The sequence below is a fragment of the Anabrus simplex genome, chromosome 5 (assembly GCF_040414725.1).
Source record: "Anabrus simplex isolate iqAnaSimp1 chromosome 5, ASM4041472v1, whole genome shotgun sequence".
Classification (NCBI taxonomy): domain Eukaryota; kingdom Metazoa; phylum Arthropoda; class Insecta; order Orthoptera; family Tettigoniidae; genus Anabrus; species Anabrus simplex.
Window position 1 is genome coordinate 83,610,726 of NC_090269.1, and position 25,469 is coordinate 83,636,194.

Sequence of the window (25,469 nt, forward strand, 5' to 3'; positions counted from 1 at the left end):
TTGTCTCAGCCACGTCTGTACCAGAGATAAGTGGAACATCTTTCGGCTTACGAGCTAATTGGTGCAGCAAAACTGAGATCGAAGGGGCTGTTGAGTCTTCCCCATGATCTCAGCATAACGAAGAAGGGTTGCGTGAGAGAAAGGAATATCTTCCTTATATCCCAGTGAGGATAGAACTGGAAAGATTTTAGAGCATCACAATATCAAGATCGCCTTTACAACTACGAAGAAAATATCCGAGCAGTTACGCTCATCTCGGGACAGTCCGGCTCCATGGCTAAATGGTTAGCGTGCTGACCTTTGGTCACAGGGGTCCCGGGTTCGATTCCCGGCAGGGTCGGGAATTTTAACCATCATTGGTTAATTTCGCTGGCACAGGGGCTGGGTGTACGTGTCGTCTTCATCATCATTTCATCCTCATCACGACGCGCAGGTCGCCTACGGGAGTCAAATCAAAAGACCTGCACCTGGCGAGCCGAACATGTCCTCGGATACTCCCAGCGCTAAAAGCCATACGCCACTTCATTTCATCTAGGGACAGTTCAGACCCCTCTCTCAGGGTTGCCAGATACTGGAAATGAGATAGGTGACCAGGAAAGCAACGGGACTCATAGTCCAAGGTTGTACGTTTAAAAATGATAAATATGTTATTATACAGTAGAACCTCTGTTATCCGAAACTGAAATAACGTTTAACAGAACGACCAAAAAAAAAGTTTCGATTAAAACATCATATGTTTTGTTGTGCCAAAGTGGGTGAGTTACGGAATGTGTGGACTCTAACCTTGACTGCCTCCTTCCCTTCTTTATTGCCAACTCACTTTCTTTTGGATCTTTCATTTGTTCCATTTGTTTTGTTATGTCATGTAATGACTAAGGGGATGAGTAATGGAATGCCTAGACAGTGACTTTGACTGCCTCCCTCCCTACTCTATTACCGTGGCGACGAGAAAGACAGGCCGTGGCGCGCACCTCACACATTGAACGTCACGTGACTGCGCCAGTCTGGTTAGATAATACATCCCGGGCTGACATAAGAGACTATAGCAGCATGGTCTAACGGGACTTAATTTATGACGTGACGAATCAAAGCCTTCCGGCGTTCTGCTAATGAAATTGTGGCGTGATACAGAGGCTGGAAAAAGGTGAGAAAAGAAAATAGAAGACATTTTTCAAAGAAAATAGTTAAAGTTTAAGCACTATCGAACGCAGGATTTTTTAAATAAATGTGTACAGTAGTTTGCGTTTATTAAATAGTTTGTTGACGTTGTATATGTATTGTCTTCAATTACTTTTCACCTTACACTTCAAAAACAGTTTCTTAACCACTAGAAATGACATTTTAATTACATCCGAAATTGTGGTTATCTCAAACTACATTTTTTCCACCCCCTCCCCCAAATTTGTTCCGGTTAACAGACGTTCTATATACTGATGTGATTGTTACGTGTACATAGCTGTGTATTCACTTACCGTATAATTTTCATTCCTCTAAATAGGTATTAACAGATTTTGACATAGTAACCGTCTATAGTTTCTGAACCATAATTCGACTGACGAGCGTTACATAAACATGAGAAAACAAAATAATTTCTAGAGGACAAGTGCAATACGGTGTTCAGTATTAAGGCGGGCTGAGTGGCTCAGAAGGTTGAGGCGCTGGCCTTCTGACCCCAACTTGGCAGGTCAATCCGGTGATATTTGGAGGTGCTCAAATATGACAGCCTTGTGTCAGTATATTTACTTGCACCTTAAAGAACTCCCGCGGGACTAAATTGCGGCACCTCGCCGTCTCCGAAAACCGTACAAGTAGTTAGTGAGACTTAAAGCCAATAGCCAATGTTCAGTATCTCATTGTTTCTTCTAAGAAGAATCTCACCTCGCTTTGACGTCATCAGGTGATGCAATGGTGCCGCCATCTTCGTGTACTCAAATCGCTGTGCCGCGCGGCTTACAATGTGTGTTGTTCTGGATTACAACGTGGTAACATGTCGTGAGAGGTGGCGTTTATTCGTCTCTGCTGTACAAGTGTACGATGGAAAATGTGAAATTGTGAACATACGAAAAATTACTGTTTTTTTTTAAACTGGGGTAAATTCGTAAAACGTCGCAACATATAGAAAAGAAATCTTCTCAAAATGATATTAAAATATATTTGCTTCTCAGAATTTCAAAACGTCCGAAATCACCAATGTCGAGCGTCATGTAAACCTCATACATCATGTTACCACGCCACAGAGCTACTCTAATTATTAGCCGCGCTTTGCGGTGATTATAGTAGGCCTACATCAAGTTGACAGCACTATTCCATTACCCGATGGCGTCATACCGAGGTCGAACACCTTTTTGTTGATTACACTGTTACCCCTTTTTAAATTGAGACTTTGAACTCTGTCGTCGCATGTGTTGTCTAGAAATTATTTTGTATTTTAAATTTTCAGGTTTTTTACACTTACTGTCCCATGGACAGTTCTAAAACTACAGATGTATTCTATCTCTTTCACTGCTTTAATCAGTCTGCCTTGCTTTCTCCACAGTGTTCCAAACACTCCTGTACATAGAAAAGAAATACAGACATAGATAGAAAATTATTCTTAAAAATTAAAAAATTCGAAAACATAATCCGAAGGAGACCAACTACGTAAAATTTTCGGAATATATTTTTCCAAACCTGCTTCCTCAGTAAAATGTAGGTTATTTTTTTTTTGGCTAGTTGTTTTACGTCGCACCGACTCAGATAGGTCTTACGGCGACGATGGGACAGAAAAGGGCTAGGAGTGGGAAGGAAGTGGCCGTGGCCTTAATTAAGGTACACCCCAGCATTTCACTGGTATGAAAATGGGAACCCACGGAAAACCATCTTCAGGGCTGCCGACAGTGGGGTTCGAACCTACTATCTCCCGAATACTGGATACTGGCCGCACTTAAGCGACTGCAGCTATCGAGCTCGGTACTCTGTAGTTTATCGGAGATAGGAACACAATTAAAAAATTTTGGGCAATTGACGGTAATACGAAGTCCCATCACCACCACCTGTTGCCGGTAAAACAATATCGAGATTACCACTATCGTCTTCATCACGATTGATATTTTCATCATCGCTAGGTTAACTTGATTTCCACTTTCGAAAAATAAATCATGATCTTGACACAAATCTCTTTCAATATTATCCATACGACATTTATCATTTAGCTAAGAACACGGAACACCGCGCGATGAAGAAGCCATAATGTAAACAAACGGTGGCTAGCATCATTCTTTTGTCTCTAGCTCAGCAATGCTAGGAGGATAAATATTTACAGCAGCGCTATTGCAAAGAGAATATATTCACGATTCCAATGATGTGTAACTGATGGCATTTGCATTCATTTTCGGGTACAGTCAAAGCAATTAAGGCAAAGCTGCACAAGTCCCAGTACGTATTCGGGCAGACACCGTGCGGCGGTAGTGGTGAGCCCAAATATGTCCTCTGGGCTGACACCGTGCGGCGGTAGTGGAGAGCCCAAGTACGTACTCTGGGCTGACACCGTGCGGCGGTAGTGGAGAGCCCGAGTACGTACTCTGAGCTGTTACCATGCGGTGGTAGTGGAGAGCCCGAGTACGTACTCTGGGCTGTTACCATGCGGCGGTAGTGGAGAGCCCGAGTAGGTACTCTGGGCCGTTACCATGCGGTGGTAGTGGAGAGCCCAAGTACGTACTCTGGGCTGACACCGTGCGGCGGTAGTGGAGAGCCCAAGTACGTACTCTGGGCTGACACCGTGTTGCAGTAGTGGAGAGCCCAAGTACGTACTCTGGGCTGACACCGTGCGGCGGTAGTGGAGAGCCCGAGTAGGTACTCTGGGCCGTTACCATGCGGTGGTAGTGGAGAGCCCAAGTACGTACTCTAGACTGACACCATGCGGTGGTAGTGGAGAGCCCAAGTACGTACTCTGGGCTGACACCGTGTTGCAGTAGTGGAGAGCCCAAGTACGTACTCTGGGCTGACACCGTGTTGCAGTAGTGGAGAGCCCAAATACGTACTCTGGGCTGACACCGTGTTGCAGTAGTGGTGAGCCCAAGTACATACTCTGGGCTGACACCGTGTTGCAGTAGTGGAGAGCCCAAGTACGTACTCTGGGCTGACACCGTGCGGCGGTAGTGGAGAGCCCAAGTACGTACTCTGGGCTGACACCGTGTTGCAGTGGTGGTGAGCCCAAATACGTACTCTGGGCTGACACCGTGTTGCAGTAGTGGGGAGCCCAAAAACGTACTCTGGGCTGACACCGTGCGGCGGTAGTGGAGAGCCCAAGTACGTACTCTGGGCTGACACCGTGTTGCAGTAGTGGAGAGCCCGATTACGTACTCTGGGCTGACACCGTGTTGCAGTAGTGGAGAGCCCAAATACGTACTCTGGGCTGACACCGTGTTGCAGTGGTGGTGAGCCCAAATACGTACTCTGGGCTGACACTGTGTTGCAGTAGTGGTGAGCCCAAATACGTACTCTGGGCTGACACCGTGTTGCAGTGGTGGTGAGCCCAAATACGTACTCTGGGCTGACACTGTGTTGCAGTAGTGGTGAGCCCAAATACGTACTCTGGGCTGACACCGTGTTGCAGTAGTGGGGAGCCCAAAAACGTACTCTGGGCTGACACCGTGCGGCGGTAGTGGAGAGCCCAAGTACGTACTCTGGGCTGACACCGTGTTGCAGTAGTGGAGAGCCCGATTACGTACTCTGGGCTGACACCGTGTTGCAGTAGTGGAGAGCCCGATTACGTACTCTGGGCTGACACCGTGTTGCAGTAGTGGTGAGCCCAAGTACGTACTCTGGGCTGACACCGTGTTGCAGTAGTGGAGAGCCCGATTACGTATTCTGGGCTGACACCGTGTTGCAGTAGTGGAGAGCCCGATTACGTACTCTGGGCTGACACCGTGTTGCAGTAGTGGGGAGCCCAAAAACGTACTCTGGGCTGACACCGTGCGGCGGTAGTGGAGAGCCCAAGTACGTACTCTGGGCTGACACCGTGTTGCAGTAGTGGGGAGCCCGATTCCGTACTCTGGGCTGACACCGTGTTGCAGTAGTGGGGAGCCCAAAAACGTACTCTGGGCTGACACCGTGTTGCAGCAGTGGAGAGCCCGAGTACGTACTCTGGGCTGACACCGTGTTGCAGTAGTGGAGAGCCCGATTCCGTACTCTGGGCTGACACCGTGTTGCAGTAGTGGAGAGCCCAAGTACGTACTCTGGGCTGACACCGTGTTGCGGTAGTGGGGAGCCCAAGTAGTACTCTGGGCTGACACCGTGCGGCGGTAGTGGAGAACCCGATTACGTACTCTGGGCTGACACCGTGTTGGAGTAGTGGAGAGTCCGATTACGTACTCTGGGCTGACACCGTCTTGCAGTAGTGGGGAGCCCGATTCCGTACTCTGGGCTGACACCGTGCGGCGGTAGTGGAGAGCCCGAGTACGTACTCTGGGCTGACACCGTGTTGCAGTAGTGGAGAGCCCGAGTACGTACTCTGGGCTGACACCGTGCGGCGGTAGTGGAGAACCCGATTACGTACTCTGGGCTGACACCGTGTTGCAGTAGTGGAGAGCCCGAGTACGTACTCTGGGCTGACACCGTGTTGCAGTAGTGGAGAGCCCGAGTACGTACTCTGGGCTGACACCGTGCGGCGGTAGTTGAGAGCCCGAGTACGTACTCTGGGCTGACACCGTGCGGCGGTAATGGAGAGCCCGAGTACGTACTCTGGGCTGACACCGTGTTGCAGTAGTGGAGAGCCCGAGTACGTACTCTGGGCTGACACCGTGCGGCGGTATTGGAGAGCCCGAGTACGTACTCTGGGCTGACACCGTGTTGCAGTAGTGGAGAGCCCGAGTACGTACTCTGGGCTGACACCGTGCGGCGGTAATGGAGAGCCCGAATACGTACTCGGGTTGACAGCGAAGGAGCTATGTCAAAGTACTTAGACGTGCTTCGTTGAGCCCCAGTTTGGACTACGACACCGAGTTTGTATCACTTGGTCCCTTCGGGAAGTTTTGGAGCTTTTAGTTTTTTCTAGGAATCTTGAGAAAATACGTTTCAATGATAATTGATTTTCTAACTTGTCCTAAAATCTTTAAATATATATGCGTGTATTTTATTTTTTACATCTACTTTTATATGTCGCTATAATTCAACTTCCATTCCTGAGCAGAGAAGAAGTCTTTCACAATGCCGCGGCGTACAAGTGATATTGCAAGCCATGACTTACGCTATTCTCAGTTGCTTGCTATTGAGTAGTATAATTGGATGGTTCGGCGGCCTCCTCCTCCTCCGGCTCTCGGAAGAGGCCTCCTCCTCAGCCAGTGGCCTCCTCCTCCTCCTCAGCCAGTGGCCTCCCAGTGGCCACCTCCTCCTCCTCCTCAGCCAGTGGCCTCCCAGTGGCCTCCTCCACCTCAGCCAGAGGCCTCTTCCAGTGCTGCCAACTTAACCTAACTAGCGCGAGATAAACAAAGCCACGTGCTTTTTGACAGACAACAACGCACCGCTAACCTCAGTACTGCCATCTTGACGGGCCTAAACCTCAGTAGTGCCAACTTAACCTCACAAGCGCGAGGTAAACAAAGCCACGTGCTTTTTGACAGCCACGTGCTTTTTGACAGATTTGTAAACAAAGCCACGTGCTTTTTGACAGCTGTCATCGACAACAACGCATCGCAAACCTCAGTACTACCATCTTGACGGGCCTAAACCCCAGTAGTGCCAACTTAACCTAACTAGCATGAGGTAAACAAAGCCACGTGTTTTTTGACAGCCACGTGCTTTTTGACAGATTTGTAAACAAAGCCACGTGCTTTTTGACAGACAACAACGCATCGCTAACCTCAGTACTGCCATCTTGACGGGAATAAACCTCAGTAGTGCCAACTTAACCTAACTAGCTCGAGATAAACAAAGCCACGTGCTTTTTGACAGCTACATGCTTTTTGACAGCTGCCATCCGCCATCTTTAAACTACAGAGCGCTGTGCTGCCCTCTTGCGTCACCTGTCATCGGCAGTGCTGCCATCTTGGCGGGCCTAAACCTTAGTGCTACCAACTTAACCTCACTAGCTCGAGATAAACAAATCCACGTGCTTTTTGACAGCCACGTGCTTTTTTGACAGCTGTCATCCACCATCTTTAATCCATAGAGCACAGTGCTGCCCTCTTTAGCTACTTACCTTTGAAATGTGGTGGCGGATAATTTGAAAAATGCTTTTTGACAGCAGCCATCTTGCATCGCAAACCTCAGTGCTGCCCTCTTTAGCTAGATACCTGTGGTAGCAGACAATTCCACGTGACAGCAGCCATCTTTAATCAAGAGAGCACCGTGCTGCCCTCTATGTGGTGGCGGCAAATTGAAAAATTCCACGTGCTCTTGTTTGGAAACAAACTCACGTGCTTTTTTGACAGCTACCATCCACCATCTTTAATCAACAGAGCACAGTGCTGTACTCTTTAGCTAGATACCTTTGAAATGTGGTGGCGGCAATTTGAAAAATTCTATGTGCTCTTGTTGGGAAACAAAGCCACGTGCTTTTTTGACAGCTGTCATCCGCCATCTTTAATCAATAGAGCACCGTGCTGCTATCATGCGGACAATTTCATCACCTATCACCCGCCATCTTTAATCTACAGAACACCGTGCTGCCCTCTTTATGGCTACTACCTTAAGCATGTAGTAGCGGGCAATTTGAAAAGTTCTGTTAGCTATCATCCGCCATCTTCAATCAAGAGAGCACCGTGCTGCCATCTTTAGCTAGATACCTTTGAAATGTGGTGGCGGCAAATTGAAAAATTCCACATGCTCTTGTTTGGAAACAAACTCACGTGCTTTTTGACAGCTACCATCCGCCATCTTTAATCAACAGAGCATAGTGCTGCCCTCTTTAGTTTGAAATGTGGTGGCGGCAAATTCCACATGCTCTTGTTTGGTAAACATAGCCACGTGCTTTTTTGACAGCTATCATCCGCCATCTTTGAGCACCGTGCTGCCCTCTTTAGATGTAAATTCGTCACCTGTCATACGCAGTGCTGCTATCTTTAGCTAGATACCTTTGAAATGTGGTGGTGGATAATTTTAAAAGAAAAATTCTACAGCAGTCCTCTCTCGACGCTAATTGCATAAGATGGCGGCTATACATGACTCCTTAAGGGTGCTTACGCAAGATGGCTGCTATACACAGGTTCTTATGAGACGCCCTTGGGATGCTTGCGCAAGATGGTGGTTATACAAGGCTCCTTATGAGACACCCTAGTGATGCTTGCGCAAGATGGCGGTTGCTCTTATGAGGCGGCTTAAGGGTCCTTGCACAAGATGGCTAGAGACGCCCTAAGGATGCTTGCGCAAGATGGCGGACACAAGATGGCGGCTATACACGTCTCCTTATGAGACGCCTTAAGGGTGCTTGCGCAAGATGGCTGCTGCTCTTAGCTTAGAGGCTAACGTGTCGTGCTAGTTCGATTCATTAAATTTAGGGCTTAAATGCAAAATGTTAAATATCTCGAAAGCAGTGCACCGTAGAGCAAAACGGACAAACTTTTTCTGCCTAATACCTAGGTTCGCAGTATGAGGAACAAGAAAATCATAGTCTAATGATGGGATCAACGGTTCGGTTCCTACTTAGGCCCTTTGGCATTTGCTCTGTTTTAGCTTGTATTGAAGCGAGTCTTCGTAACATGATCAGGTTTAGCTATGGTAGAGAGTATAACGTGCCGTGCAGGTTCGATTCATTAAATTTGGAGGCTTAAATGCAAAATGTTAAATATCTCGAAAACGATGCATCGTAGAGCAAAACGGACAAAATTTTTCCGCCTAATACGTAGGTTCGTAGTATCAGGAACAAGAAAAAACATAGTCTAATGATGAGATCAACGGTTCGATTCCTACTTAAGCCCTTTGCCATTCGCAGCTATCTATTTCTACAAGATGGTGGCTGCTCTTATGAGAAACAAGATGCCTTGAGACGTCCTAGGGATGCTTACGCAAGATGGCAGACACAAAATGGTGACTATACATAGCTCCTTATGAGACGGCCTAGGGGTGCTCGCACAAGATGGCGGCTACTCTTATGAAGAAAGCTAGCTTAGAGGCTACTGCGCAAGATAACAGCTGCTGTTATGCATGTGGTGGAGGGCAATTTGAAATTCTATGTGCTTAATCAACAGAGCACCCTGCTGCCCTCTTTAGCTGAAATGTGGTGGTGGATAATTTGAAAAATTCTTTTGACAGCTATCATCTTTAAAAACAATGGCGACTATACATAGGCTGTTAAGGCCTTATCATTCTCCTCCTCCTCCTCCTCCTCCTTCTCTACCTCCTCCTCCGCCTCTTATGTCAAGGCATAGCTTTATATCGAACAAGTTTAAACCTGCATCGCGAAGGCAAGCGTGTGCAGCGATAACATTATTGTACATGTTTAGACTTTCGAAACATAAGAAGAGTAGAATCAAACGCTGTACTCGATACGACATGTGATCAGAACATTGATTGATGCGTTCAGAAAACAAAATAAGTGATCAAGACTAGAATCGAACAATGTACTCAATACATCATGTGTTTAGAATATGTCAGGGGATACGCTTGTTCTAAGAAGATCAGATTGAAACATAACAAGACTAGAATAGAACACTGTAATCGATGTTGTTAACTTCAACATGTGATCAGAACATTGATTGATGTGTTCAGAACACAAAATAAGTGATCATGACTAGAATCGAACACTGTACTCGATACAACATGTGATCAGAACATTGATCGATGTGTTCAGAACACGAAATAAGTGATCAAGACTAGAATCGAACACTGTACTCAATACAACATGTGTTTAGAACATGTTAGGGGGTACCCTCGTTCTAAGAAGATCAGAATGAAACATAACAAGACTAGAATCGAACACTGTAATCGATGTTGTTAACCTCAACATATGATCAGAACATTGTTTGATGTGTTCAGAGCAAAAGTACAATTTTGATGATTTGCGCAGCTAACTCGCTCGGTAAACGATATAGCCAAAGTATAACTTCAAATTATTTACCTTCCATCATTCGTCTTGTGTGTAAAAATCAGTCGAACAAGTTATCGCATAAACATGGCTGAAAAAAAATCGTGATAGGGTATGGAACCCAGGGGTTACATCTTATCAGAAGGGCAAAAAGGATGAAAGGACTCTTCCTCCTCCTTACCGCACATTCCTTGGCTAAAGGGCTAATGGGCTAAAGGGCTAATGGGCTAAAGGGCTAAAGGGCTAAAGGTGCAACAACCTCATCGATCGCTATCAGCAAGAACGCTTGTACTTTGTAGAAAATTAATCTTTATTGGTAAATGGTTTTATGTTCAGAACAAGGAATGGAACCTAGGGGTTACGTCTTACCTAATAAAATCCCCGAGGTGCGATGAGTTACGTTTTTCGAACTAGTGTTTGGAACACTGAACTTTTCAAGATGGCAAGAGTGAGGTTAGCAATGTTCTGTTGTTGGATTTTAAATTCCGCGCTACAACATGCATAAGGTGGCAGCCCTTGAGGTTTACTCCCGTAAAGATGGCAAGAGTGAGGTTAGCAATGTTCCGTTGTTGGATTTTTAAAATTCCCCGCTATAACATGCAAAAGGTGGCAGCCTTGAGGTTTACCGCCGTAAAGATGGCAGCAGTGAGGTTAGCGACGCTCCATTGTCCTTCAAAGTGAGGTTAGGGTTCGTCAAGAAGACAGCTGTCAAAAAAGCACGTGGCTATGTTTACCAAACAAGAGCACGTGGTCGTGACGTCACGGTCACGTAGTATGCTGCCTCAGCATGTAAAGTTCAATGTCTACACCTACGTAGTTAACACTCTGCTATGTTCACAAGATTTTTATACATCACTATTCTTTAAGCTTTAAGTTCATTCACATAGGCTATGCTAAGATAGCAGCACAAACACATGCGAACTTTGTACATTCTAATGGAATAAGTTTAGTACTGTGTGCGTCATGGATACATGATGTGTGCACGCATTTAATCTTACCTATACGTAATGCTGCTGCTTTGTTTACAAGATTTTTATACATTGCTATTCTTTATGCTTTAAGTTCGTGCACGCACAAGCGATACTCGTACGCTCTAGCAGGAGAAGTTTAGTACGATATTCGATACATACATTATCGATAGGTGATGTGTACACGTTTTAGAACATAGCTCATTTTATGCTTTAAGTTCATGCACATGGGTTAGGGATACTCAAAAGCGATTGCTACATGCTCTAGCGGAAGAAGTCTAGTACGATAGTAGATGCATGTAAAATCGATAGGTTATGCTAAGATAGCAGCACACTTACATGATTTTAGCACAATCTAGTGGGAAATGTTTAGTATGATAGTCGTTTCGTGCAAAATCATTAGGTAATGTGTAAACGCTTCGAAACAAGGCTATTCTTTGTACTTTAAGTTCATGCGTACAGGTTATGCTAAGATAGCAGCACAACCTAGCGGAAGAAGTTTAGTACAATATTTGTTGCATGCAAAGTCGATAGGTAATGTGTACACACTTTGAAACATGGCTATTCTTTTTTACTTTAAGGTCATGCGTATTGGTTATGCTAAGATAGCAGCACGATCTAGCGGAAGGAGTTTAGTACGAGAGTCAATACATGCAAATTCGATAGTTGATGTGTACACGCTTTGAAACATGGCTATTCTTTGTACTTTTAAGTTCATGTGTATAAGTTATGCTAAGATACCAGCACAATCTAGCGGACGAAGTTCAGTACGAGATTCGATGCATGCAAAATCGATAGGTGATGTGTACACACCTTTTTACTTTAAGGTCATGCGTATAGGTTGTGTTAAGATAGCAGCACAATCTAGCGGAAGGAGTTTAGTACGATATTTGATGCATGCAAAATCAATAAGTAATGTGTACACGCTTTGAAACATGGCTATTCTTTCTACTTTTAAGTTCATGTGTATAAGTTATGCTAAGATAGCAGTACAATCTAGAGGAAGAAGTTTAGTACGATATTTGTTGCATGCAAAATCAATAAGTAATGTGTACACGCTTTGAGACATAGCTATTCTCTGTACTTTAAGTTCATGCGTATAAGTTATGCTAAGATAGCAGCACAATCTACCTGCAGAAGTTTAGTACGAGAGTCGATACATGCAAAGTCGATAGGTAATGTGTACACGCTTTAAAACATGGTTATTCTTCGTACTTTCAGTTCATGCATCTTAGTCATGCTAAGATAGCAGCACAATCTAGCGGGAGAAGTTTAGTACGAGAGTCGATGCGTGCAAAATCGATAGGTAATGTGTACACGCTTTGAAACATGGCTATTCATTGTACTTTAAAGTCATGCTAAGATAGCAGCACGATCTAGCGGATGAAGTTTAGTTCGATGGTCGATGTATGTAAAATCGATAGGTGATGTGTACACGCTTTGAAACATAGCAATTCATACTGCTGCTCTGTTCCCAAGACTTTTAAGCATAGCTAATCCTAATGCTGCTCTTAGCGACGTCGAGCTAAGGATTGATTACGTGACCGTGACGTCACGACCACGTGCTCTTGTTTGGTAAACATAGCCACGTGCTTTTTTGACAGCTGTCTTCTTGACGAACCCTAACCTCACTTTGAAGGACAATGGAGCGTCGTTAACCTCACTGCTGCCATCTTTACGGCGGTAAACCTCAAGGCTGCCACCTTTTGCATGTTATAGCGGGGAATTTTAAAAATCCAACAACGGAACATTGCTAACCTCACTCTTGCCATCTTTACGGGAGTAAACCTCAAGGGCTGCCACCTTATGCATGTTGTAGCGCGGAATTTAAAATCCAACAACAGAACATTGCTAACCTCACTCTTGCCATCTTGAAAAGTTCAGTGTTCCAAACACTAGTTCGAAAAACGTAACTCATCGCACCTCGGGGATTTTATTAGGTAAGACGTAACCCCTAGGTTCCATTCCTTGTTCTGAACATAAAACCATTTACCAATAAAGATTAATTTTCTACAAAGTACAAGCGTTCTTGCTGATAGCGATCGATGAGGTTGTTGCACCTTTAGCCCTTTAGCCCTTTAGCCCATTAGCCCTTTAGCCCATTAGCCCTTTAGCCAAGGAATGTGCGGTAAGGAGGAGGAAGAGTCCTTTCATCCTTTTTGCCCTTCTGATAAGATGTAACCCCTGGGTTCCATACCCTATCACGATTTTTTTTCAGCCATGTTTATGCGATAACTTGTTCGACTGATTTTTACACACAAGACGAATGATGGAAGGTAAATAATTTGAAGTTATACTTTGGCTATATCGTTTACCGAGCGAGTTAGCTGCGCAAATCATCAAAATTGTACTTTTGCTCTGAACACATCAAACAATGTTCTGATCATATGTTGAGGTTAACAACATCGATTACAGTGTTCGATTCTAGTCTTGTTATGTTTCATTCTGATCTTCTTAGAACGAGGGTACCCCCTAACATGTTCTAAACACATGTTGTATTGAGTACAGTGTTCGATTCTAGTCTTGATCACGTATTTCGTGTTCTGAACACATCGATCAATGTTCTGATCACATGTTGTATCGAGTACAGTGTTCGATTCTAGTCATGATCACTTATTTTGTGTTCTGAACACATCAATCAATGTTCTGATCACATGTTGAAGTTAACAACATCGATTACAGTGTTCTATTCTAGTCTTGTTATGTTTCAATCTGATCTTCTTAGAACAAGCGTATCCCCTGACATATTCTAAACACATGATGTATTGAGTACATTGTTCGATTCTAGTCTTGATCACTTATTTTGTTTTCTGAACGCATCAATCAATGTTCTGATCACATGTCGTATCGAGTACAGCGTTTGATTCTACTCTTCTTATGTTTCGAAAGTCTAAACATGTACAATAATGTTATCGCTGCACACGCTTGCCTTCGCGATGCAGGTTTAAACTTGTTCGATATAAAGCTATGCCTTGACATAAGAGGCGGAGGAGGAGGTAGAGAAGGAGGAGGAGGAGGAGGAGGAGAATGATAAGGCCTTAACAGCCTATGTATAGTCGCCATTGTTTTTAAAGATGATAGCTGTCAAAAGAATTTTTCAAATTATCCACCACCACATTTCAGCTAAAGAGGGCAGCAGGGTGCTCTGTTGATTAAGCACATAGAATTTCAAATTGCCCTCCACCACATGCATAACAGCAGCTGTTATCTTGCGCAGTAGCCTCTAAGCTAGCTTTCTTCATAAGAGTAGCCGCCATCTTGTGCGAGCACCCCTAGGCCGTCTCATAAGGAGCTATGTATAGTCACCATTTTGTGTCTGCCATCTTGCGTAAGCATCCCTAGGACGTCTCAAGGCATCTTGTTTCTCATAAGAGCAGCCACCATCTTGTAGAAATAGATAGCTGCGAATGGCAAAGGGCTTAAGTAGGAATCGAACCGTTGATCTCATCATTAGACTATGTTTTTTCTTGTTCCTGATACTACGAACCTACGTATTAGGCGGAAAAATTTTGTCCGTTTTGCTCTACGATGCATCGTTTTCGAGATATTTAACATTTTGCATTTAAGCCTCCAAATTTAATGAATCGAACCTGCACGGCACGTTATACTCTCTACCATAGCTAAACCTGATCATGTTACGAAGACTCGCTTCAATACAAGCTAAAACAGAGCAAATGCCAAAGGGCCTAAGTAGGAACCGAACCGTTGATCCCATCATTAGACTATGATTTTCTTGTTCCTCATACTGCGAACCTAGGTATTAGGCAGAAAAAGTTTGTCCGTTTTGCTCTACGGTGCACTGCTTTCGAGATATTTAACATTTTGCATTTAAGCCCTAAATTTAATGAATCGAACTAGCACGACACGTTAGCCTCTAAGCTAAGAGCAGCAGCCATCTTGCGCAAGCACCCTTAAGGCGTCTCATAAGGAGACGTGTATAGCCGCCATCTTGTGTCCGCCATCTTGCGCAAGCATCCTTAGGGCGTCTCTAGCCATCTTGTGCAAGGACCCTTAAGCCGCCTCATAAGAGCAACCGCCATCTTGCGCAAGCATCACTAGGGTGTCTCATAAGGAGCCTTGTATAACCACCATCTTGCGCAAGCATCCCAAGGGCGTCTCATAAGAACCTGTGTATAGCAGCCATCTTGCGTAAGCACCCTTAAGGAGTCATGTATAGCCGCCATCTTATGCAATTAGCGTCGAGAGAGGACTGCTGTAGAATTTTTCTTTTTAAATTATCCACCACCACATTTCAAAGGTATCTAGCTAAAGATAGCAGCACTGCGTATGACAGGTGACGAATTTACATCTAAAGAGGGCAGCACGGTGCTCAAAGATGGCGGATGATAGCTGTCAAAAAAGCACGTGGCTATGTTTACCAAACAAGAGCATGTGGAATTTGCCGCCACCACATTTCAAACTAAAGAGGGCAGCACTATGCTCTGTTGATTAAAGATGGCGGATGGTAGCTGTCAAAAAGCACGTGAGTTTGTTTCCAAACAAGAGCATGTGGAATTTTTCAATTTGCCGCCACCACATTTCAAAGGTATCTAGCTAAAGATGGCAGCACGGTGCTCTCTTGATTAAAGATGGCGGATGATAGCTAACAGAACTTTTCAAATTGCCCGCTACTACATGCTTAAGGTAGTAGCCATAAAGAGGGCAGCACGGTGTTCTGTAGATTAAAGATGGCGGGTGATAGGTGATGAAATTGTCCGCATGATAGCAGCACGGTGCTCTATTGATTAAAGATGGCGGATGACAGCTGTCAAAAAAGCACGTGGCTTTGTTTCCCAACAAGAGCACATAGAATTTTTCAAATTGCCGCCACCACATTTCAAAGGTATCTAGCTAAAGAGTACAGCACTGTGCTCTGTTGATTAAAGATGGTGGATGGTAGCTGTCAAAAAAGCACGTGAGTTTGTTTCCAAACAAGAGCACGTGGAATTTTTCAATTTGCCTCCACCACATAGAGGGCAGCACGGTGCTCTCTTGATTAAAGATGGCTGCTGTCACGTGGAATTGTCTGCTACCACAGGTATCTAGCTAAAGAGGGCAGCACTGAGGTTTGCGATGCAAGATGGCTGCTGTCAAAAAGCATTTTTCAAATTATCCGCCACCACATTTCAAAGGTAAGTAGCTAAAGAGGGCAGCACTGTGCTCTATGGATTAAAGATGGTGGATGACAGCTGTCAAAAAAGCACGTGGCTGTCAAAAAGCACGTGGATTTGTTTATCTCGAGCTAGTGAGGTTAAGTTGGTAGCACTAAGGTTTAGGCCCGCCAAGATGGCAGCACTGCCGATGACAGGTGACGCAAGAGGGCAGCACAGCGCTCTGTAGTTTAAAGATGGCGGATGGCAGCTGTCAAAAAGCATGTAGCTGTCAAAAAGCACGTGGCTTTGTTTATCTCGAGCTAGTTAGGTTAAGTTGGCACTACTGAGGTTTATTCCCGTCAAGATGGCAGTACTGAGGTTAGCGATGCGTTGTTGTCTGTCAAAAAGCACGTGGCTTTGTTTACAAATCTGTCAAAAAGCACGTGGCTGTCAAAAAACACGTGGCTTTGTTTACCTCATGCTAGTTAGGTTAAGTTGGCACTACTGGGGTTTAGGCCCGTCAAGATGGTAGTACTGAGGTTTGCGATGCGTTGTTGTCGATGACAGCTGTCAGAAAGCACGTGGCTTTGTTTACAAATCTGTCAAAAAGCACGTGGCTGTCAAAAAGCACGTGGCTTTGTTTACCTCGCGCTTGTGAGGTTAAGTTGGCACTACTGAGGTTTAGGCCCGTCAAGATGGCAGTACTGAGGTTAGCGGTGCGTTGTTGTCTGTCAAAAAGCACGTGGCTTTGTTTATCTCGCGCTAGTTAGGTTAAGTTGGCAGCACTGGAAGAGGCCTCTGGCTGAGGTGGAGGAGGCCACTGGGAGGCCACTGGCTGAGGAGGAGGAGGAGGTGGCCACTGGGAGGCCACTGGCTGAGGAGGAGGAGGAGGCCACTGGCTGAGGAGGAGGCCTCTTCCGAGAGCCGGAGGAGGAGGAGGCCGCCGAACCATCCAATTATACTACTCTATTGGTCAGATAGTTCTGCGTTACTGTGATCTCGTATACCAAGTTTATTATCAGTATTTTAGGCAATGGAATATTATAATATTTATAGTCTCGGGCAACGCAGTGTGGCACTTTTGAAGTTTATTATTGGTGGGTCGGCATACGGTTGCACATGACAGCTGCGCAAATATATTGGTCACACTGCAGTGGCGCACGAAGCGATGTCGCCGCCGATTGCACGAGACGTGACCTTTTTAGAAATGAGAGAGATGTTTTTAATGGTACCGCGATGATACAAGGTAGAAATGAAATCGGTCGAGAACAGGCGCATTTTTACCACACCGATTAAATTTACAATAAAATATATCATCACACAAAATGACACGAGATAAATCTACTACGAAGTTCTTATTATCGCGATGGTAGAAAATATGGAAGAAATCGGCAGACAAGAATCTCACTTTAAATACACCAATAGATGTTACAATAGTATACATCGTTGATAACACAAAAGATTTCGAGTAAAATCTATGAAATTTATTAAAATTCAGAAACGTTCTTCTTACCTTATTCACATTGCTAGAGGCTCTATAACCTCCAGATCACTGCCATCACTACCGTCGCTTTCGTTTTCGTAGTCGTCCATGCAGATCATCAACTCTTGACAGTCACTGATGATGCCATTTATTACCATTGCCGAGTTAATTAACACGCGAGGTTTGCCGCACTTTTAAATATTTGTTAGTAATTTCGTTGCTAGCCGCTGTAGGGCTTAGGGGTCTCGTTTCATCCCTCCCCTCCCTCTCTCTCGCCTGACATTAATTATCGTCAGTGAATTGCCTCCTGCGTTCCGGAGTAGTTCAAGTTTTCTTTCACTCTCGCATCTGCCGCGGCAAATTGCCTTCGTGCGACCCCTCGCTCAGTGCATTCTTACATGAGTGCATTTCCAAGAAAGTTTCTTAAGTAAAGTTCATGAGGTTTATGGTGGCTTTCAGTGAAGTGTGGTGCTGTAGTTTTATCTTGAATTGTGACCAAATCATTCACTGAAATGTACAAATGGAAACGTTGCGGCAATTTGCTCACGCGCGACCTCTCGCGCTCATTAAAAACTATCGTAACTTTACCAGATTTTGCGACAAAATTCATTATTTTTTTTACATTGAGAAAATATTGTTACTGGGTAATTATGTAAGTACTAGTCCAAAGGCAGCTACACAGGGTACATTTTAATATTTTTATCAGAGCATTCACCGCCAAGGGAAAATAGCAGCTCATTAAAATATGAAGCGTGAGCAATTTGCCTTCGCGCAACCTCTCGCGTGTTAATGGCTAAATTTTTTCCTCCATGAAGCCGCATCTCCCGGAACAGTCTTTCCACTTCAGTAATTTTAAAGGACTTGTTTGTGCGTACGAAATGTTTTAATTCACTCCATACCAACTCAATAGGGTTGAAGTGACAATGGTACGACGGCAACCGAACAACCTCGTGTCCTTGTTCCTTCGCTACCTCATCGACTGCATACGTCGGTGAAACCTGTTTGTTTGTTTTCACCAGTGCATATAAGGCTAATTTAGTCATACCCATATGCGCTGGGATATTTCTTGCCTGCAGCCATTCCACTAACTGTTCTTTGGGCGCTCGAAGTAGGGGTCATGTCCATTATTACGGACTGGTAAGGTGCATTGTCCATAACAATGACAGAAGAGCCTTTGAGCTGTTGCAAGAGCTCATTAAACCAATCCAAAAAGCGAACGTGCTCCATATCTTCGTGATAATCACCGAGTTTTTTTTCTATCGGAACATTAGAAGACCACCTTCCACAAAACCACTAAATGAACCTGCGTGCGCTATTATTAATGTGGCACCCTTCGCAGTCGGTTGATTACCGGAGCTTTTAGCACTGTCATCAGTCCAAGATTTAGCAAGGCACCCCCCAGCATTCACCCACGTCTCATCCAATCATTTTATCTCGTGGAGTCCGGCTCCATGCTTAAATGGTTAGCTAGCTGGCCTTTGGTCACAGGAGCCAGGGTTCGATTCCCGGCAGGGTCGGGAATTTTAACCGTCATTGGTTAATTTCGCTGGCACGGGGACTGGATGTATGTGTCGTCTTCATCATCATTTCATCCCCATCATGACGCGCAGGTTGCCTACGGGAGTCAAATCAAAAGACCTGGACCTGGCGAGCCGAACATGTCCTCGGACACTTCCGGCACTAAAAGCCATATGCCATTTCATTTACCTTGTGGAGATCATTACTGACAAGTTTATTCAGAAAAATACTCCTAGCCGTCAGCTTTTTTATATCTGAAACCTATGGCTCGCAGTACCGATTTTAAGGAAGTTTTCCCCGCGGAGAAAAACTTTTTCTGTCTAAGGGAGACTAGTAACTTTGCCACGATAGGTTGTTCCTCCCTGCTGTAATAATCGTACACGTGTCTTCGTATTGCACCAGCCTGGAAAGAATCAATTCCTGTTACATGAGATGGCTTAAATCGTTTCTTTCCCGGAGTGCTAAAGAACAAGTCCCCACTATCAGCCACATTTCCGCTACTGCTAGGTTTCCCAGTCCCTTTTTTCTTCAGTTCCTGGAGAAGAACATCTTTCTGAATAACAGCACCCTTTGAAAGTGCTAATGTTCGACTTGTACGTTCCACAACTTGATCTGCACGAACAGAGGGACGACCATGCAAGCGAATTCCCTCTCCCTCTCGTAAAACTCGCAAGTTCTCTGCACTAATTCACGTGCCTGACTATTAAGGGACACCCCTCGGCACTAAGGATTATCTCTTCGCGATTCATCACTATGTTATCGTTGCCGTGATATCACACTGCACTATTTCCAAATCCTTCACAGTTATCTCACAAAAAACACTTATTTCATCAACGCGCAAAATCACACCTGACCACGTGCTAGCGAAGACAGACAAGCGGCAACACTTCAGTACGGAAGTCAAGGCAGTTACAGGTGGCACCATTATACTAGCCATACTGCCAAAAATAAACAAATGAAAATAGTTCATCTTATACTGCAGCTCGATTAAACATTACATTTTTTAAAATGCTCATAATTTTGTATGTAAATGAAAGGTAATACGCACTATATGAAATTAAATTCGAACTAACATATGGTTAAGTGTAAGAGAGGGCCAAGAGCCCTAACTTCGCCACCTACAAATAAATAAACACAACAAATAAATAAATAAATAAATAAATAAAATGCATAACTTTATCTGACACAAAAAGTAATTGATTGGTCGTTCTGATTGACGGGTGACGTCCTTCATTTTTTTTGTAGTGTCAATATGAACTACAACTGTCAAGTGCAACCTTGTGTCGATCCACCTATACGTGAGAATTATAACAGTAATGTCGCATGGATGAATGGTATCCCATTTGTTTGTTACAATGATTGCCAGATGTTGATCTTATAGCTGAAGTACTGCAGTGCTCTTATGTCCATATTGTGGTAAAGTCTACGAAAATTTCAATTTGCAGTACCTGTCTGTAATTATTATTGAATCGGCCGGAGCTGAAAATCATTAAGTAAATATTGTACATTTTTTAAACAATCAATATTCTGAAGTACTGAAGCAAGGGTCTTCGAACGGCATAAGAAAGAATTAAGTCAGCCTTCTCTTCATACCAGAAACCACTGCTACGAGTAGCGCGATCGGAGGAGGGAAGGATTAAGTCAATAACTAGCTGACTTTCAGCGCCACCCACTGTGGGTGGGGTTGGTGGAATAACCATGGAGCCCTTAGCTGAGTCCTAGCATTGCTTCCGGTTACTTGTGCCAGGCTCCTCACTTTCATCTGTCCTATCGGACCTCCCTTGGTCAACCTTTGTTCTTGTCCGACTCCCGACGGTATTAGAGCTTTCGATACCTAGAGAGTCTTTCATTTTCACGCCCTTCGTGGCCTCTATCTCTCTCTTCATTTTTGGAAGAATAGGATCCCTTCTATTTTTGTCTCTGATTTGTGTTATATTTAGAGGATGGTTGCCTAGTTGTACTTCCTCTTAAAGTAATAAACACCACCATCTTTCAGCGCCGTATTCCTTACTTTATGTTCGCCACACTGCAAGAATTCCACATATTACATTTTTTCGCGGCATTTCCTGGTTGCACATTGTTTATTTTAGAAAACCTAATTACAGGAAGCGTGTGTTACTTGGGTAATACGTCTCCTAAAAGAAAAAGACAAGACAATCTTCACAAGAAAAACATCGTAAAAGATGGTCACAGAAATGATTTACCTTAAACAAAATGCTGTGGCAGAAACATGAATGAAAAGAAAACAAGCGAAGTTTGCATATTATTAAAAAAAGTGTAACGGACTTTAAGTGGCCAAATACGGCAAATGAAAGGGAGTCTTTGTAACATTCCGTCTTGAATATGTATATTATATCTGTAAAGTATTTCGGTGTTTTTAATGTTACAAATATATTTTTAGCCAAGTTATATGATGTGGAATATTTATTATGGATGACTTTATGCTATATTAAACTGACCATGAAGCTGAAAGACATTGAGTTATTTTCAAAATTCCAGAAATCGTTTATTAAATTACAAATAGCTTCCCACTAACACAAATACAATTAATAATGATAATAATAATAATAATAATAATAATAATAATAATAACATTAATATAGGATTTTTATGTTCTGTTCAGGTAATGACAGTTTTCTCTTCCCTGAAAAGTAGTGTAAACTGACGTAATGCATTTCAGTTGCGACCGATTCAATAATGCTCTGTTGTGATCACCTACCATTGCGCCATAATTTACAATTTAAATAGAACTGAAAGAAAAGGGTATCTCTAAGATCGTGGAACAAGCTCTGAGCTAAGACGTGTATTACAGTGGCATTTTATAAGCCAGGGCCTCTCAGGGTGCATGCGCCTGGTGTATGCAATGTGCGCTGTGCAAAAGTCGACTTCGGTTGGTTGACCAGAGTGCAGGCCTCCACTCCTCGATTTCGAGGAATAGCACTGTCTCTCTCTTTCCCAGCGCCTGTCTCGCTCTCTCCCCCAGTCTCCATCTTCTTCACCTGCTCCATTGTCCGACTCGTTGGTTTAAATGGTCAGCGTACTGGCCTTCGGTTCAGAGGGTCCCGGGTTTGATTCCCGGCCGGGTGTGGGATTTTAACCTTCACTGGTTGATTCCAGTGGCCCGGGGGCTGGGTGTTTGTACTGTCCCCAACACCCCTGCAACTCACACACCACACATAACACTATCCTCCACCACAAGAACACGCAGTTATCTACACAAGGCAGATGCCGCCCACCCTCATCGGAGGGTCTGCCTTACAAGGGCTACACTCGGCTAGAAATAGCCACACGAAATTATTACTTGCTCCGTAGCGCTCCAAATGCGAGCCGAGATGAGCCGAACTTAGCCGAGGAGCCCAGAGACGAAGCGTTAGTCCGAGCCGACCCGAGCGGGACCGATGCACTGTGCACAGGAACTCTGCACCGCTGTTTGCACGCGTGAGATTTTTGGTGCTTGAGAGGCCCTGGTTATGCATAAAAATCAGATGGGCTATCTGTGCTCCATTGTTCCTTCGTAGACTGATCCTTACATTTGACAATATAAAGGTGACTAAGGTACAAGCAGTGCTAGTAAAGCCGTTACTTATGCACCTAGCCCCTGTTATTATTTTATAGTATGGCTTTAAGTACTGAGAGTGTCCGAAGATTTTTTCGGCTCGGCAGTTCTATCGCTGCGTTTCCCAAGACAGTCCATGGGGGAGACCGACACGTAGCTCTGTGTAAGGGCGTATCTATGGCAGCAGGTGTAATCGTACGTGCTAGGAATGGGAAGGAAGTGACCATAGCCTCGAGAAGGATAATCTCCCAACTTTTAGCTGCCTCTGTGGATCAGTGGTAAGAGTATCGGCCTCCGGATTCCAAGATAGTGGGTTCAAACCCGGCAGAGGTAGTCGGACTTTTGAAGGGCGGAACAATTCATTCGACACTACATGTCCTACGATGTCGGGATGTACAAAAATCTCTGGTGACTCATTTGGTGTTCACCCGACGAAACTGAAGTTAATTAAATCTCAGCCACAGACGCCCAAGAGGGATTCTGCCATCTTGTAGGCCTAGAGTAAAACGGAACGTCGAAATTGACTAGTAGAAAGCCAGATGGCGTCGAATGAAAATGTCTGCACATGGTAGCTGAGGCTACACGATTATTATTATTATTATTATTATTATTACTATTATTATTATTCCAAATTTTGATTGGATTTTATTATTTTTTGTTCAGTGATAGCTGAAGCCATTTCTTTTCAGTTTCGACAAAGTTGATTTTTAAATGTTAGGTTCTTCAGTCTAACGAAACTAACTTTGGGTAATAAATTTATAAGTTTACAACTTTGTTACTTTTCCATGTATAATACTGTTACGATATGTTTTTCTTTTTCAGGTAATTTATAGATGTATTACTCAAAATTAACTTCGGCAAACCGAAGAGCCTAACAGTTAAAAAAGTAATAAAATGGGAAACCACAAAAAACAGTTTCGAAGATGGGCGATGGGGAATTGCAGCCCACCTGCCTCCCGAGTACAGAGCCATTAACTATAAGTGACAGTGCCGCAACGCACTGAGCTAACCTGCTCGGTAGTTGGATGCTTGTCAGACTGATATGTAATAACCCTTCTGCCTCAGTGAGGAAATCAACAGGAAACCATTCACTCCTCATTTCCCTTGCACACCCCTTGAGAGTCACTTAGGATTTCTTTTGACAGATGATGGTGAAGCTGTTGAGAATGCAACCAAATTTCGGCCTGAGTACTCAACATACATTTGGCCGTTGCAATGTCTGTCATAAGGAGAACTGGTTCCTATCTTCAATATGTTTACAATGACCCCTTCTTTACCATCAAGATATCCGAAACCGTAATTATTTGCACATCCCGTGTATACAGAGTGTCACATGTCGAATGGTGAAAATGGGTTCGAACCCCACTGTCGGCAGCCCTGAAGACGATTTTCCGTGGTTTCCCCATTTTCACACCAAGAAAATGCTGGGACTGTACCTTAATCAAGGCCACGGCCGCTTCCTTCCCACTCCTAGCCCTTTCCTACCCCTATCTGTGTCGGCGCGACGTAAAACAAATTGTAAAAAAAAAAGAATGGTCAATATTCAGGGATATGGCAGGAACGGTCATTTGAAGCAAGAAATTTCATATGGACATAAGTTATATGTCCTTTTCCGAATAGTTTCCGAGATAGAAGACATTTAACGTACATTTAATTTTGGGCTCGTGGCGCTCTAACCTCTTTAACGTTTTGAAATGGATACAAGTTTTCCGCATCTAAAGTTCGCCATACACGTGTTCGTGGGACATTGATACGTGTAGAAAATCTCCGTTTGTTGGTAGTAGGACTACGCTGGACCATTTCAGCAATGTGTTGCTGTTCCTGTACAGGTTGTTGAACTACACGTTTAGAAGAAATATAGGAACTTGGAAGAATTCCTGTTTCACACAATGTACTGAAAACTCTGGTAATCACTCTATGATCAGGAATTCGACGTGTCGGAAAGCACCGAAGGTATTCCTCGACAGTAGCAGGAGCACGACCCTGGCAGAAGCCGTATACATTCAAGATTCAAGATACCCGTCTCCCTTAATCTCGAAAATCATAGATTAGGGAGAGGGTATTATTTATTGTAATCGTTTCATAGTTTCATAATTTGTGATACATGCCGTATACAAAATTAGGAGGAGTAACTTAAATAACTATTGTGAATAGTGTTAATAATTGGCACATGCGATGAATGTTCATATAAAGTAGGTGCATATAAATTGAACAGAGAATACTATAAACTGAATGTTGGAATTTCATTCATATGTAGTATTATGGCAGAAAAAAACCAAAACATCTATTTATAATGATATCTTTTCAGATTATCAAAGATAATATTGCCTTTGCAGGCTGTTAAGAAAAGAGAGAAAACGGAAATTATTACTCGACAATACATAAAACTAGTAGAACTACTGTAACGAGGTAGTTCCATGCTATCCCTTAAGCCTATGTACCTAATGGCTCTAGACTTCAACGGAGTTATATTGTCTAGGTTACCTTAGGCACAATTCGGTTCCTGGCTGACATGTATCACATCCTTTCCTTCCTTCAATTTCCTGCTCCACCTTCCCCTAATAATGTTAAATAATTTTGCAATTCTATCCGGGTGCATCCATTCTCTGTTCAATAACTTTACAATTGTATACAACTGATTTTCGTTCCCAATTTTCTTTACATCCTCATCGTCTATGAATTTTTCTCGTATTTCCTTTGTCATAGGGCAATCTTTTATAAGGAGTGCCCATCCCATCTCTTCAGAGCATATTTATTTTCATCCCTGTTCCTTCTATATGCTTTATTTTCATGTATCCCCATTAACCACCATATTATACCCTTCATTCTCTTTTTTGTTATAAACTCTACG